Genomic DNA, 16,042 nt, shown 5'->3' with positions numbered 1-16,042 from the left:
TCCTCTCCCTCGCGCTCCCACGCCATGGCCGACGCCACCGTCGCCGCACCACCGCCGTAGCCGTGCTCCCCGTCGTCTCCACGCCGCGCCACCCTGTCCAGAAGCTCCGCCGTCCTCTACTCCTTCGAGCTAGCCGAGCCCCGAGCGCTCGCGTGCCTCGAAGCCGCCGCACCAACCTCGCCCGAACCGCCATCGCCGGAGATCCCCTTCGCCGTCGCCGCCGCAGCAGCTCGTCCCCGACCACGCCGTCCTTTCCATCAAGACCGCAGTGAGCTGGGCTAACTTCCCCTTCCTCTCTTTCTCTCTCTCGAGCACCACAGCGAGCGCACCAAGCTCACCCGCACGCACCGTCGCGGACCTCGTCGCCGACGTGCTCCCGGCCACACTCCGGCCACAAGATGGTGTCCATCTTACTCACCGAGTCCCACAGCACCTAGCTAGCCACTCCACGAGCCTCACCGACCCCCCTAGCGCCAAGTTCATCCTCGACCGAACCCCGGTGGCCGCCAAAGTCGTCGCCGGCGCCAACTCCGGCCACCCCGACCCCAACGGACTCCGCCAAGAGCTGCGGTTTGTCCTCAGCTCCACTCCGGTGGTCTCCGCGGCCTCTTTGGTGGCCGAAATGGCCAAAACCACTCCCGCCGCCGCGTCTGGCTCGCCGGCGGCTAAACGCCGGCGTCACCGGCTTTGACTTTGACCACGGGTGGGCCCTGGTTGACTCCCCTGAGTCAATGACAGGTGGGGCCCAGCCCTGCTAATTATACAGGATTAGTTTTAATCAAATCTTAATTAAAATAATCACCCTGACATGCGGGACCCACTGTCAGGTTTGACCCAGACCTGTTCCGTTGACCTGCTGACGTCACACTGACGTCAGGCTGACGTAGTAATTAATTTCTGGATTTAATTTAAATCAGGAAATTCCAGAATATTATTTAAACTTCAAAAATTCATAACTTTTATTCTGTAACTCCAAATTGGACAAATTATATATGAAAAATGATCAGAAAAATCCAATCTATCCATCTGTACTATTTTCATGCATGAGCAAACAAGTTAAATTGATGTTTTAAGCAGAACAAGGAAAAGCACTTTAAAAGGCCATATTTGAATTTGAAATTTGAATCCTTGATTCAAATTTGTTCAAACCCCTCTGATTTTAGTTGCATTAGCCCAACACACTCATATTGCTATGTTTCATGCATGCATCATATTGTTGCATATTGTTTGGTGATGGTTGTGTATCGGTGTCCTTTGCGACAGGTTCTGCCCCCGAGGAGTACCGTGATTACCCTAACGAAGAACCATATCAGTGCATCGTACCATCAGGCAAGCAACCAACCATTTGATCATATCGATACAATCCCATGTTCTCGCTCCTGCTCTCTTTTACTGCATTAGGACAACGCGATTCAAACTGCTGTGTGCTACGGTAGTTGAACCCATTTCCTCTGCATGACCTGTCATTGCCACAGTAACTAGATGAAACCCACTAGCATGTGTAGGAGTTGATTGAGCCCTATGTATGTGTTGTTCCTACCTTGCTATGCCTGCTATGCTTAGAGTCGTGTCAGGTCTGGTCCATCTGGGTGATGGGCTAGAGTGAAATGATTATGTCGGTAATGAGAGTGGTGTGGTGAACACGATTTGGTAAAGGTATCGATGAGAGGCCATGTAGGAGTACATGGTGGGTTGTTTCATTGAAGCCGACCTTAAGCACTGAGAGCGTGTATGAAGAAGTACACCCCTGCAGGGTTAACATGATCTATTCGAATAGCCGCGTCCGCGGTAAAGGACTACTTGGTTGCCTATACAGTTCATAGACAAGTAAATGGAAACTACTAAAAGCCTCAAGATAAGTGTGAGTGCCGAGGATGGCTCTTCTGTAGGAAGACGGAGGTGGATCCTCGGTAGTGTATTGAAGTGGTGAGTAGTGGACTCGTGTGCGCAAAACCATTTCAAGTTGGAGTATCATAGGTTAGCCTAGCCAAGAGTCAAAGCTGGCTTGCTGCAATAACTCCACCAACCCTTCTTGATACTATGCATGTATGTAGGATCTGATGTAAGTCTTGCTGAGTACCTTTGTACTCATGTTGCTATAATCTACATTTTTACAGAAGACGCTGCAACCCCTTCTGATGGGTTCTATGTAGACGTTGACATCAACGAGTAGGCTAAAGACCCAGGTGGTGACCCTGAGCTTGTGAAGGACCACATAGTATAGCTAGGCTTTCCAAGCCTCTTTTATTTTACTAGTTGTCTGTACTCAGACAAGTTACTTCCGCTGCTGGTTTGTATGACTGTATGACTTGTATGTGGGGTCGTGCGACCCGTACCTTTGTGTATGTTATGTATGGCTCCCTGAGCCTTAAATAAAGTACTTGTGTCATAGAGTCATGTTGTGTTGCTTCGTTGTATTTACACATATCGAGCATATTGTGTGTTTGATTGAAATGCTTGGTATGTGTGGGATCTGACTATCTAGTTGTTTATCTTTAGTAGCCTCTCTTACCGGGAAATGTCTCCTAGTGTTACCGCTGAGCCATGGTAGCTTGCTACTGCTCTGGAACACTTAGGCTGGCCGGCATGTGTCCTTCTTCGTTCCTGTGTCTGTCCCTCCGGGGAAATGTCACGCTTTGAGTACCGGAGTCCTGTTAGCCCGCTACAGCCCGGTTTACCGGAGTCCTGCTAGCCCAGTGCTACAGCCCGGACCCACTTGCTGATGACCGACACGTTCGAAGCTGGGTCATGGATGCCTGTCCCTGTAAGTCTGTGCCACTTTGGGTTTACGACTAGTCATGTCAGCCGGGCTCTTTATCATATGGATGCTAGCGACACTGTCATATACGTGAGCCAAAAGGCGCAAACGGTCTCGGGAACAGGTAAGACGACACCCGTGGGGATACCGTGCGTGAGGCCGCAAAGTGATATGAGGTGTTACCAGCTAGATCGGTGTGACATCGAGTCGGGGTCATGACAGCGTTGGCATCAGAGTCGGACTGCCTGTAGGTTCTCCAAGCCAAACTGGTCGATGTTGAGTCTAGAAATTCTTTAGTTATATGTAGGGGAATTGTTTGTGGGTTGGCACGTAAGGCTCTTTTACTCCTTATACCTTATGACTTTCTGATCTGAGTCAGTCCATTCTTCCACCGGGGATAAGAAATTAGGATCTACTCTCTCTATCAGGATCACGTGTTACAAATCAATAGTACCTTATAAGTTTGATGGTTACAAGCCTAGTTCAGTTCTACTACCACATTATGTTGCCAGAATGGTTTCAGAACTTTGACATGATGATGTTGAGTATGTACGAAATCCTTTGTCAAATGTCTCAAAATCCTTTTTGAGCATTCACAGCTGTTATGCTGCCGAAATTTTGCTAGAAATTCTAATGCCTTTGCATTATGATTATGCTTTCAGATGGCCACTCGCGACCTCAATCAAGTGGTTCGCCTGACTCGATGCCTAGATGTACCCGGCCATACTGCTAAGTTGGTCAGGGTAATGACTGAGGCTGGATATCGCTGGTATCCTGAGTACACGGTCGAAGAGCAATTCCGGGACTTCAATCAAAGCCAGTATCTCTGCACTGTCAGGATATTTCCATCTTATCCTGGATCCACCGAGCCTCTTCACTGCTCCTATGGACTCGGGGTTACTATTGAGATGGCTGTGCAGGACGCCGCCTACTCTATGATGACCATTATGCGAGTCAGATCTGGTTTATTTCGGGACTCTGACTTCCGGTATATGCCAGGATCACTTCCGGGAGCACAAGGGTATCTCCAGGCTATCTATGCTGACCCCACTCAGGAGGATTCACGGACTCGCACCACTGCTGAGATGCTCGAGGATAAGGACCGTGAAAATCGGGCCTTAAGGTTAGAGCTCTTCAATACCCGTGCTGACCACTGGGCTACTTTGACTCGGTTCGCACCGGCGGTGCAAGCTGGATATTCAGATATGCGCGATCTCTATCCTGTGAGATCTGCTCTGCCGGACGTGATGGTTTGGCGTGATGTAGGAGGCATCACCCCACCTCGCGGTCCCCGTAGGCCACCGTTTGTTGGTCCAAGGCCTCATCCTAGCCCCTATGGTCCACAAGCTCCGCGAGACCGTCTGTTTCCGGATGATCATGTTGAACTTCCAGGCTATGGAGGCGACTTCTACGAGGACTACTACGGATCGGTCTGAGTTAGTGGTAGTATCACTAGTTCGCACTAGCTGTGTCTTCTATCGTCCCGCGTGACTCGTGGGATATGACCTAGTTTGTACTCTTTCCGGAGGAGTAGAAAAATAATGTATAGGAGCTTGGAATGCCTCCGATGAGATGTAATCCTCTTTTCACCGTAATAGTACTTTGTTTGGTCTTGTACTAAACCCTGTATGGTGTGTATGACGATGGAATAAAAGAAGCAGTTTCTGTATCTACCATGTCATACGGATGATCATCTTGCATTCCGAGTTATTCCTTACATTTTGTATCCCATGTTGGAATTTTATCATCCTGACTAAATCATTGTCTTGTTTACCTAGGATGGTCAACACGCGCGCTAACCCTGCTTCTCAAGAGCAGGCCGAAGGCAGTGAAGTCAGGGATGCAAATCTGCCTCATCCTCCTTCACTAGCCGAGGTTATGATGGAAGCTGAGAGAAACAAGCGGGAGACCAACCGTTTGTTGGAGCGTATTGAACAGAATACAGCACACCATCAGAGGGCTAACGTGGTGTCACTCAGTGATTTTATCAAATTGCATCCACCCACGTTCCACCACTCCGTCGAGCCTCTCGACGCTGATGACTGGCTTCGCAGTATCTCTCACAAACTGCGTTCCGCGCTGGTAGCGGAGGCTGACAAGGTCACCTTTGCTGCATATCATCTTGAAGGCCCCGCCAGTCTATGGTGGGAGAATTATGGAGCTATGCGCCCAGCGGGCCATGTCACTACTTGGGCTGAGTTCAGCGAGGCTTTCCGTGAACATCACATTCCGGAGGGTCTCATGGACCGTAAACGTGAAGAATTTTGCAGTTTCACCCAAGGCCGACTTTCTGTGGATGCCTATAGCAGGGAGTTTGGTAATCTCGCCCGATATGCAACTGAGGAAGTGTCTACTGACGCCAAGAAGCAAGCAAGGTTCCGTAAGGGACTTAGTCCTGAGCTTCGCCGCGACCTCCGTCTGCATGAGTGCACATCTTTTCAGAAACTTGTCAACAAAGCCATCAGTGCTGAAACTGGTCAGACTGACTATGACGCAACACGCAAGCATGGCCGTGACATGGGTTCCTCATCCGGTGCTGGTCCTCAGAAGCGCCGCGTGTGGGTGCCCAACACCGCCCTGCCACCCAGGTTCACACCGAGGCCATCTTACCAGGCGCCTCGCCCCGTTCAACAGTCTGCACCGGCCAAGCCCTATGGGGGTCCAACCAATAATGCTCCTCCACGTACCAGTTCCGTGACTTGTTTCAAATGTGGGGAATCTGGTCACTATATGCGTGAGTGTCCCCAGACCAACCCCAACCAATCTGCTAAAGCTGTTGGCCGTGGCAAGCCGACAGGAAAAATATTCCACGCTAAGCCGGTCGCCGCTTCACGTGGCCATGTCAACTGTATCTCTGCCGAAGAAGCTCAAGAGGATCCCAACGTCGTTCTCGGTACGCTTCTTGTTAATTGCCACCCGGCATCTGTTCTTTTCGATACAGGAGCCTCTCATTCTTTTATATCTGAAAACTATGCTCGCTTGCATAACGTCGCATTCGGTGATATGCCAACCTCTATGGTAATCCAAACTCCGGGATCCAAATGGCAAACTTCTAGAGTAAGCCATGGAAATGAAATCCAAGTCGACAGACTTGTTTTTCTCGCATCTTTGATAGCCCTTAAATCTTCAGATATTAATATCATTTTGGGTATGGACTGGATGTCAGCTCATCAAGCCAAAATTGATTGCTTCTCTAGGACTGTTCAACTCACCCATCCTTCGGGGAAGATAGTCAATGTCTTGACCCGAATAGCCAAGCGACAATTATATTCTCTTAACGCCAGCCCTTTGCCAGACCTTGAGGACGTGCCGGTAGTCTGTGACTTCCCGGATGTCTTTCCAGAGGAATTGCCAGGTGTTCCACCTGACAGGGATGTTGAGTTCGTAATAGATCTCATTCCAGGAACCGTTCCGATTGCTAGAAGACCCTATAAGATGGCACCACTAGAACTAGCCGAGCTTAAGAAACAACTCGATGAGTCCTTGAAAAAGGGTTTCATCCGCCCTAGTTCATCTCCGTGGGCTTGCCCCGTCCTGTTCGTTAAGAAGAAGGATGGTACGGACCGGATGGTTGTAGATTACCGACCTGTCAATTTGGTCACAATCAAGAACAAATATCCACTTCCCAGGATCAACGACCTGTACGATCAGCTCGCTGGATCCTCAGTCTTCTCCAAGATGGATTTGAGGTTGGGCTACCATCAAATAAAAATCAGAAACGGGGACATTCCTAAAACGGCCTTTGTTACTCGTTATGGCCAATACGAGTACACCGTCATGTCCTTCGGTTTAACCAACGCTCCAGCCACCTTTTCTCGGTTAATGAACTCAATCTTCATGGAGTATTTGGATAAATTCGTCGTAGTTTATCTCGATGATATACTCATCTACTCCAAGAACGAGGAAGAACATGCCGAACATTTAAGGCTAGTGTTGAAGAAACTTCGAGAGCATCGCCTTTATGCCAAATTTTCGAAATGTGAATTCTGGTTGTCAGAAGTGACCTATCTGGGTCATGTAATATCTGGTAAAGGTATTGCTGTTAACCCTGAGCGAGTTCAAGCCGTCCTTAATTGGACTCCACCTGAATCGGTCAAGCAAGTTCGGAGTTTTCTGGGCTTAGCGAGCTATTGCCGTCGCTTTGTCGAGAACTTCTCCAAAGTTGCTAAACCTCTAACCGAACTCCTCAAGAAAGATAAAAAGTTCGAATGGACTCCACAATGTGAGCACAGCTTTCAGGAACTGAAAAGACGCCTGACCTCTGCTCCCGTGCTGGTACCGCCAGACTTCTCCAAGGACTTTGTTATCTACTGCGACGCCTCGCGACAAGGACTAGGTTGCATTCTTATGCAAGATCGACACGTAATTGCTTACGCTTCACGGCAATTGCACCCACATGAGGAGAATTATCCTACTCATGATCTAGAGCTTGCAGCCGTAGTCTATGCACTTAAGACCTGGCGACATTACCTCCTCGGTAATCGTTGCGAAATATTCACTGATCACCAAAGTCTGAAGTACATTTTCACCCAACCGGATTTGAATCTCAGGCAGAGACGTTGGGTTGAATTGATCACAGACTTCGACTTAGGAATAACCTACACCCCAGGGAAAGCCAACGTCATGGCTGATGCGCTAAGTCGTAAATCTTATTGTAACAACCTGATGTTACAACAAAGTCAACCGCTTCTCCATGAGGAATTTCGGAAGCTTAACCTTCACATTGTACCTCAAGGTTTTCTTTCCACCTTGGTGGCAAAACCTACCCTTACGGATCAAATTATCAAAGCACAGAAGGTAGATCCGGGAATCTCCCGCATCAAGAGGAACATTCAGAAAGGAACTGCGGATTGTTTCTCCATTAATGATCAAGGAGTCGTATACTTCGGGAATCGACTAGTGGTTCCCAAAGTGCGCAACCTAAGGCGATTAATCCTTAAGGAAGCTCATGAATCTCCTCTCACCATTCATCCCGGTAGTACTAAGATGTATCAGGACCTACGCCAGAGGTTCTGGTGGACTAGGATGAAGAGAGAAATTGCTCAGTATATTGCAAATTGCGACGTCCTGTCGTCGTGTAAAAGCAGAGCACCAACGGCCTGCTGGCACCCTTCAACCCTTAGCTATTCCTGAATGGAAATGGGATAAAATTGGTATGGATTTCATTACCGGTTTTCCCAGGACCAAGAGAGGGAATAATGCTATTTTCGTCGTGGTCGATCGTCTTTCCAAAGTAGCCCATTTCTTACCTGTTCGTGAGAGTATAACCGCTAGTCAGCTGGCAGATTTGTACATCTCCCGAATAGTGTCCCTCCATGGTGTTCCTTTGGAAATTAACTCGGATCGAGGAAGTCTTTTCACCTCTCGATTTTGGGAAAGTTTCCAAAATGCTATGGGGACTCGTCTCTCCTTTAGCACCGCTTTCCACCCTCAGTCGAGTGGTCAAGTGGAACGCGTCAATCAGATTCTAGAAGACATGCTTCGAGCCTCTGTTATCTCATTCGGAATGGACTAGGAGAAGTGCCTTCCATTTGCCGAATTCGCCTACAACAACAGCTATCAATCTAGCTTGGGTAAAGCCCCTTTTGAAGTTCTCTATGGACGACGATGTCGAACACCCCTTAACTGGTCAGAGACCGGGGAAAGACAATTCTTTGGCCCGAATATGATTCAGGAAGCAGAAGAACAAGTTCGCATCGTTCGTGAAAAGTTGAAAACAGCCCAATCTCGTCAAAAGAGTCAATATGACCGAAAGCATAAGGCTATGACTTTCGAGGTTGACGAGAAGGCTTATCTTCGGGTCACCCCTCTGAAGGGAACCCATCGTTTCGGTATCAAAGGCAAATTGGCTCCTCGTTACATTGGACCTTTTCGCATTCTCGCCAAACGAGGAGAAGTTGCCTACCAATTGGAACTACCTCCGCACCTCTCCAGGGTCCACGATGTCTTCCACGTTTCTCAACTCAGGCGTTGCTTCTCGGATCCTATCCGTGAAGTGGACCACGAAACGCTTGATCTCCAAGATAATCTTACATATCGAGAGTACCCCGTTCGTATCCTCGATCAGGCCGAACGTACCACCCGACGTCATAATATCAAGTTTCTCAAAGTGCAATGGTCGCACCATTCTGAGGATGAAGCAACTTGGGAAAGGGAGGATCGTCTTCGACTTGAATATCCCGCCTTCTTCCTGGAGGAACCCAAATCTCGGGACGAGATTCTTTTGAGTGGGGGTGAGTTGTCACACCCTAGCTAGTCATGCATTAGAGTGTTGCATCATGTTTACTCTTTCATCAGAAACTTGAAATGGGGATGACAGAACCCCCAGTCCCCTCTGAAACCAACTAGGGTTACTAAAATAATTTTTCAATGAACCTGAAATGCCCTTCTAAAATGCCCATCATTTTTGTCTTGGTTCAGAACCTCTGCCAAAAGTGGTGCACATTTTCCTAGGCCATCCTAGGGTTTTTGAATTAAATCATAAATATTTGAATTTGGGCATTTAAAATAATATAAAATATTTAAATGCTCAAATATCTCCAAACTAAAATGTTTCATGTTGGAAATAATCCAACTATGGGCCAGGAATAGTTTGGTGATTTTTGAAGTTGCCTAGGTATTTTATTAAATTCAACAAAGTTGCAGATATATATTAAATAAATCAGAAAACAGAAAAAAAAGGGGAAAACTTACCTGGCGCCACCGCAGGCCCACCAGCCAGCCCACCTGGCCGGCCCAGCCCGGCCACCGCTCCAGCGAGCTGCTTGGCTTGCCAGGCAGGCAGCCAAGGTGCTCGGCGGCGGCACCGCAGCTCGCCACGCAGCTGCACGCCGCCCGGCCTCCCCCTCTCGCCGCCCTGATGGCCTGGACGAGCTCCACGTCGCGCCCCGACCCTCCTGGACACCTCCATTCGCCCCCAGTTCCTCTCCCTCGCGCTCCCACGCCATGGCCGACGCCACCGTCGCCGCACCATCGCCGTAGCCGTGCTCCCCGTCGTCTCCACGCCGCGCCACCCTGTCCAGAAGCTCCGCCGTCCTCTACTCCTTCGAGCTAGCCGAGCCCCGAGCGCTCGCGTGCCTCGAAGCCGCCGCACCAACCTCGCCCGAACCGCCATCGCCGGAGATCCCCTTCGCCGTCGCCGCCGCAGCAGCTCGTCCCCGACCACGCCGTCCTTTCCATCAAGACCGCAGTGAGCTGGGCTAACTTCCCCTTCCTCTCTTTCTCTCTCTCGAGCACCACAGCGAGCGCACCAAGCTCACCCGCACGCACCGTCGCGGACCTCGTCGCCGACGTGCTCCCGGCCACACTCCGGCCACAAGATGGTGTCCATCTTACTCACCGAGTCCCACAGCACCTAGCTAGCCACTCCACGAGCCTCACCGACCCCCCTAGCGCCAAGTTCATCCTCGACCGAACCCCGGTGGCCGCCAAAGTCGTCGCCGGCGCCAACTCCGGCCACCCCGACCCCAACGGACTCCGCCAAGAGCTGCGGTTTGTCCTCAGCTCCACTCCGGTGGTCTCCGCGGCCTCTTTGGTGGCCGAAATGGCCAAAACCACTCCCGCCGCCGCGTCTGGCTCGCCGGCGGCTAAACGCCGGCGTCACCGGCTTTGACTTTGACCACGGGTGGGCCCTGGTTGACTCCCCTGAGTCAATGACAGGTGGGGCCCAGCCCTGCTAATTATACAGGATTAGTTTTAATCAAATCTTAATTAAAATAATCACCCTGACATGCGGGACCCACTGTCAGGTTTGACCCAGACCTGTTCCGTTGACCTGCTGACGTCACACTGACGTCAGGCTGACGCAGTAATTAATTTCTGGATTTAATTTAAATCAGGAAATTCCAGAATATTATTTAAACTTCAAAAATTCATAACTTTTATTCTGTAACTCCAAATTGGACAAATTATATATGAAAAATGATCAGAAAAATCCAATCTATCCATCTGTACTATTTTCATGCATGAGCAAACAAGTTAAATTGATGTTTTAAGCAGAACAAGGAAAAGCACTTTAAAAGGCCATATTTGAATTTGAAATTTGAATCCTTGATTCAAATTTGTTCAAACCCCTCTGATTTTAGTTGCATTAGCCCAACACACTCATATTGCTATGTTTCATGCATGCATCATATTGTTGCACATTGTTTGGTGATGGTTGTGTATCGGTGTCCTTTGCGACAGGTTCTGCCCCCGAGGAGTACCGTGATTACCCTAACGAAGAACCATATCAGTGCATCGTACCATCAGGCAAGCAACCAACCATTTGATCATATCGATACAATCCCATGTTCTCGCTCCTGCTCTCTTTTACTGCATTAGGACAACGCGATTCAAACTGCTGTGTGCTACGGTAGTTGAACCCATTTCCTCTGCATGACCTGTCATTGCCACAGTAACTAGATGAAACCCACTAGCATGTGTAGGAGTTGATTGAGCCCTATGTATGTGTTGTTCCTACCTTGCTATGCCTGCTATGCTTAGAGTCGTGTCAGGTCTGGTCCATCTGGGTGATGGGCTAGAGTGAAATGATTATGTCGGTAATGAGAGTGGTGTGGTGAACACGATTTGGTAAAGGTATCGATGAGAGGCCATGTAGGAGTACATGGTGGGTTGTTTCATTGAAGCCGACCTTAAGCACTGAGAGCGTGTATGAAGAAGTACACCCCTGCAGGGTTAACATGATCTATTCGAATAGCCGCGTTCGCGGTAAAGGACTACTTGGTTGCCTATACAGTTCATAGACAAGTAAATGGAAACTACTAAAAGCCTCAAGATAAGTGTGAGTGCCGAGGATGGCTCTTCTGTAGGAAGACGGAGGTGGATCCTCGGTAGTGTATTGAAGTGGTGAGTAGTGGACTCGTGTGCGCAAAACCATTTCAAGTTGGAGTATCATAGGTTAGCCTAGCCAAGAGTCAAAGCTGGCTTGCTGCAATAACTCCACCAACCCTTCTTGATACTATGCATGTATGTAGGATCTGATGTAAGTCTTGCTGAGTACCTTTGTACTCATGTTGCTATAATCTACATTTTTACAGAAGACGCTGCAACCCCTTCTGATGGGTTCTATGTAGACGTTGACATCAACGAGTAGGCTAAAGACCCAGGTGCTGACCCTGAGCTTGTGAAGGACCACATAGTATAGCTAGGCTTTCCAAGCCTCTTTTATTTTACTAGTTGTCTGTACTCAGACAAGTTACTTCCGCTGCTGGTTTGTATGACTGTATGACTTGTATGTGGGGTCGTGAGACCCGTACCTTTGTGTATGTTATGTATGGCTCCCTGAGCCTTAAATAAAGTACTTGTGTCATAGAGTCATGTTGTGTTGCTTCGTTGTATTTACACATATCGAGCATATTGTGTGTATGATTGAAATGCTTGGTATGTGTGGGATCTGACTATCTAGTTGTTTATCTTTAGTAGCCTCTCTTACCGGGAAATGTCTCCTAGTATTACCGCTGAGCCATGGTAGCTTGCTACTGCTCTGGAACACTTAGGCTGGCCGGCATGTGTCCTTCTTCGTTCCTATGTCTGTCCCTCCGGGGAAATGTCACGCTTTGAGTACCGGAGTCCTGTTAGCCCGCTACAGCCCGGTTTACCGGAGTCCTGCTAGCCCAGTGCTACAGCCCGGACCCACTTGCTGATGACCGACACGTTCGAAGCTGGGTCATGGATGCCTGTCCCTGTAAGTCTGTGCCACTTTGGGTTTACGACTAGTCATGTCAGCCCGGGCTCTTTATCATATGGATGCTAGCGACACTGTCATATACGTGAGCCAAAAGGCGCAAACGGTCCCGGGAACAGGTAAGACGACACCCGTTGGGATACCGTGCGTGAGGCCGCAAAGTGATATGAGGTGTTACCAGCTAGATCGGTGTGACATCGAGTCGGGGTCCTGACAGCAGCGGTGGAATCCTCCTGGCTCGGCGAGCACCGCAGACAGGATAGCCACGACGCCCCGACCTTCGAACCCTAGCGCCTTCCACTGACGGCGCAGGAGCGATCGAGTCTCTATGATTGAACGTGCATGGCTCGATAGAAAAACCGGTATGGGCTTCAGAACTAACATGGGCCGCATACCCATGTTGATCCGGCCCAACGCCCACATCGGTCGCAACCGAACGCTCCGGCCCAGCCGCACGCAGCAGCCGAGCGAGCGCTGCCGCTCTCGAGGTTTGAATCGCGGCCGCCGCAGCTGCCACTGCCGGCGCCGGTGATCTCGAACCCCGGGGCGAACTCCGCATCTTCTTCTTCCGTTTTACCGTAACCCATTCTTTCGGACGAATCAAATCAAAAACCGTAAGTTTCGGCAAACTAACCTTGGGTATTGGACCTTTCCATGGCCGAAGCGCCGAAGCCGACGTCTTCCGATGAACTATTCGACGGATTATCTCAACCTTGTCGCCGGCCTGCAGCCCCGCACGAGCCAGATCCTCCGGAGGTACAACCCGATCCACCGTAGTTGCCACTTCCTCTTCAGAGTACCCGCAATGAAAGAACTCGCAGATCAGATCGGAAGGTGAAGGTGACGGCGGCGACTCCACCGGCGGTTCCGCCCCATCGTCTTCTGCGTCCTCCTCGTCATCAGTCGCCAACGCCCAGAATCTTCCCCCCACCCGCCGCCGATCACCTGCGCAAGCCAGCGGTTCCGCCGTTGAACCCTGAACGCCCTCACGAGCGCCCCCCATCGAGCAACCGTTTTTTTAAAATGGGAGAGCCCCTATAATGGTTACAATGCATTCAAAACACAGACATACCTGGACTTTATAGTCTTCTCAGCAAACTTAACAATACTGTCAGACTGAAATGAATCCCCTTGGAGGTTTATATCAATAAACTGCAAAAGAGAGCAGATCTCTTTTATCATCTTCTGTTTTGAACCTTCCTCAAAGCCTGGGCCAAGTTTGGACCTGATTATTTCCAACCTAAGTAATATCTGTAGTTCATGCCTGATACATGCTTGTTAAGGCGTACAAGACAAAAAAATCGTATTGCCTACATGTTACTATCGTAGTGGATATTACCATATGAAATAATTGCAGGGCTGGAAGAAAAAACTGAGGACTAAAAAGGATACTCTCGGATTTTGTAATTTACGTTGTATTTTGAGGTTTGTTCTGATCCAGCAGATGCTGAATTGTTGTCTTTGTACTTCAACAGAAGCTCTTTGGGTTCCCTCAACAGAATAATGGAAGCTTCGGAAATAAGTTTTGCATCAGAAGCATCATCTACTTCCCTGTGTTCAAAATATCTCACCGTAATCTTTCCATTCTTAATCATCAGCGCATCGACAGACAAGCCAACCAAGCGTTCAGCTAGATTTCCCAAATCAGCATCTTCAGAACAAAGACCTTGCTCAATCTTCTGAGGAATGCTCCCAAGAAATGCTTCTAAATCTTCCATTGAAGAGAATGCTGAAGTCTCCTCGTCCACTTGTTGCTCCACTTTGTTGCAATCTGCATCATCCACTGGTTTGTCAACTTTGTTACAATCTGCTTCATCCACCGAATGAGGAGCCCCATCCTCCTCTGAGACTTGAAGTTTTGCTTCTCCTTCATCCTTTGAGGAAGGACGTGTCTCGCCTGTATGAAGGCTCGATGAAGTACCAAGAGATGACAATTTCACTTGTTTCAGCCAACATTTCAGAAACCGCAACTTTTTGGATGCAGTGCCATACCTACTGAAATACAGGTCTTCCAACTCCACCACTGGCATGCTGCCATCAGCATGTTTGAGGAGCACATCACAGAAGGTGCTCCAACTGGCTGCCTCAAGTAGCTTACTGACCAGCCTGATTCTCTTCCTCCTCGTGTTGGATTAATTATGCATCTATGAGATGCCATTAGCAGAATCTAATTGCACCTAGATCACCTCACAACATGAACAGAGAAGGGTTTAGGGTTTCTTTACATGTCACGGGAGTGGACATGATCGCCTGCTCGGTGCAGGCGTGATGCAGGGGTGATGTAGTCGAAGTAGATGTTCTCCTCGACGTCCTGGTTCCTTCAGGACGCCACCGGGACTGGCCGGGGACGGCGGCGGCGGCTGGCTTTGGTCTTCCCGTCGCTGCAGCGCTCCCCCTGATCGGATGGGGTGAGAGAATATCGGGAGGGGAGTGAAACCGTACGTGAATTGTGATCGCGCAGGTGGCCAGCTCTCTCCTGTATCCTTTTATATGGCGCTGGCGACAGGGGACCCAAAACCTGAGTTGGTTTTTGGGCGCCCCCGATCAGGGCGCATTAGTTCTGATCGAGGCTCACGTACGTTGGTACGTGGACCCTTCACTTACCGTTATCCCTTCTTTCCCTTTTTTCGGTTAGACTAATAGATCTAATCTGGCTTGTTTAAGCCGTCAGATCAAAACCAACATTCTCCCCCTTGATCGTTAGGCTTAACTTCATTCGCCCATTCTACATAGGAATGATGTACCAAAGTGAGGTGTTACAACAGCTCAAAACGCCATAGAACCTCAACACTTATAGTACACCCGCCTATTTCGAAATGGAAAACATTTTGCTAATTGGGGAGTGGTTTATTTTAATGGTCCTCTTATTCCAGAATCATCAGGCCTCCAGTAGTCCCATGCCGGCAACATGCTCACGAAAAATACTGGGTGGTAAGCCTTTTGTTAGCGGATCCGCAAGCATATGCTTCGTTCTTATATGTTTAACATCAACTGTTTGATCCTGGATTCTATCTTTCACAACACGATACTTTATGTCAATGTGTCTGGCAGCATTACTTGACCTGTTGTTACTCGTATAGAAAACTGCTGGTTCATTATCGCAGTACAATAAAATTGGTTTAGATATGCTGTCAACCACTTTAAGTCCGGGTATAAAATTCTTTAGCCATACAGCCTGCCCGGTGGCCTCATAACATGCTACAAATTCTGCTTGCATCGTAGATCCAGCAGTTAACGTTTGTTTGGAGCTTTTCCACGATATAGCTCCTCCCGCGAGTGTGAATATATAACCTGACGTGGATCTCATACTATCCACACACCCGGCAAAATCAGAGTCTGAATAACCAACAATTTCTAGGTTATCAGTTCTTTTATATGTAAGCATGAAATCCTTAGTTCCTTGCATATAACGCAAGACTTTCTTTGCGGCCTTCCAGTGGTCCGGTCCTGGATTTGATTGGTATCTGCCAAGCACCCCGGTTACAAAACATAAGTCTGGGCGTGTACATACTTGAGCATACATGATGCTTCCAACAGCTGAAGCATAAGGAACCGACTTCATCTGATCAGTTTCACATTGGTTCCTCGGACATTGAAAT

At 48.9% G+C, this 16,042-nt stretch overlaps 1 pseudogene; it reads right to left on the bottom strand.

Moving 5' to 3' along the window:
* Positions 1-16,042, bottom strand: part of LOC123148526 (uncharacterized) — a 33,648-nt pseudogene that overhangs the window by 10,775 nt on the left and 6,831 nt on the right.

The sequence above is a fragment of the Triticum aestivum genome, chromosome 7A (assembly GCF_018294505.1).
Source record: "Triticum aestivum cultivar Chinese Spring chromosome 7A, IWGSC CS RefSeq v2.1, whole genome shotgun sequence".
NCBI classification, from domain to species: Eukaryota; Viridiplantae; Streptophyta; class Magnoliopsida; order Poales; family Poaceae; genus Triticum; species Triticum aestivum.
This window is presented reverse-complemented; position numbering and strand designations above follow the sequence as displayed.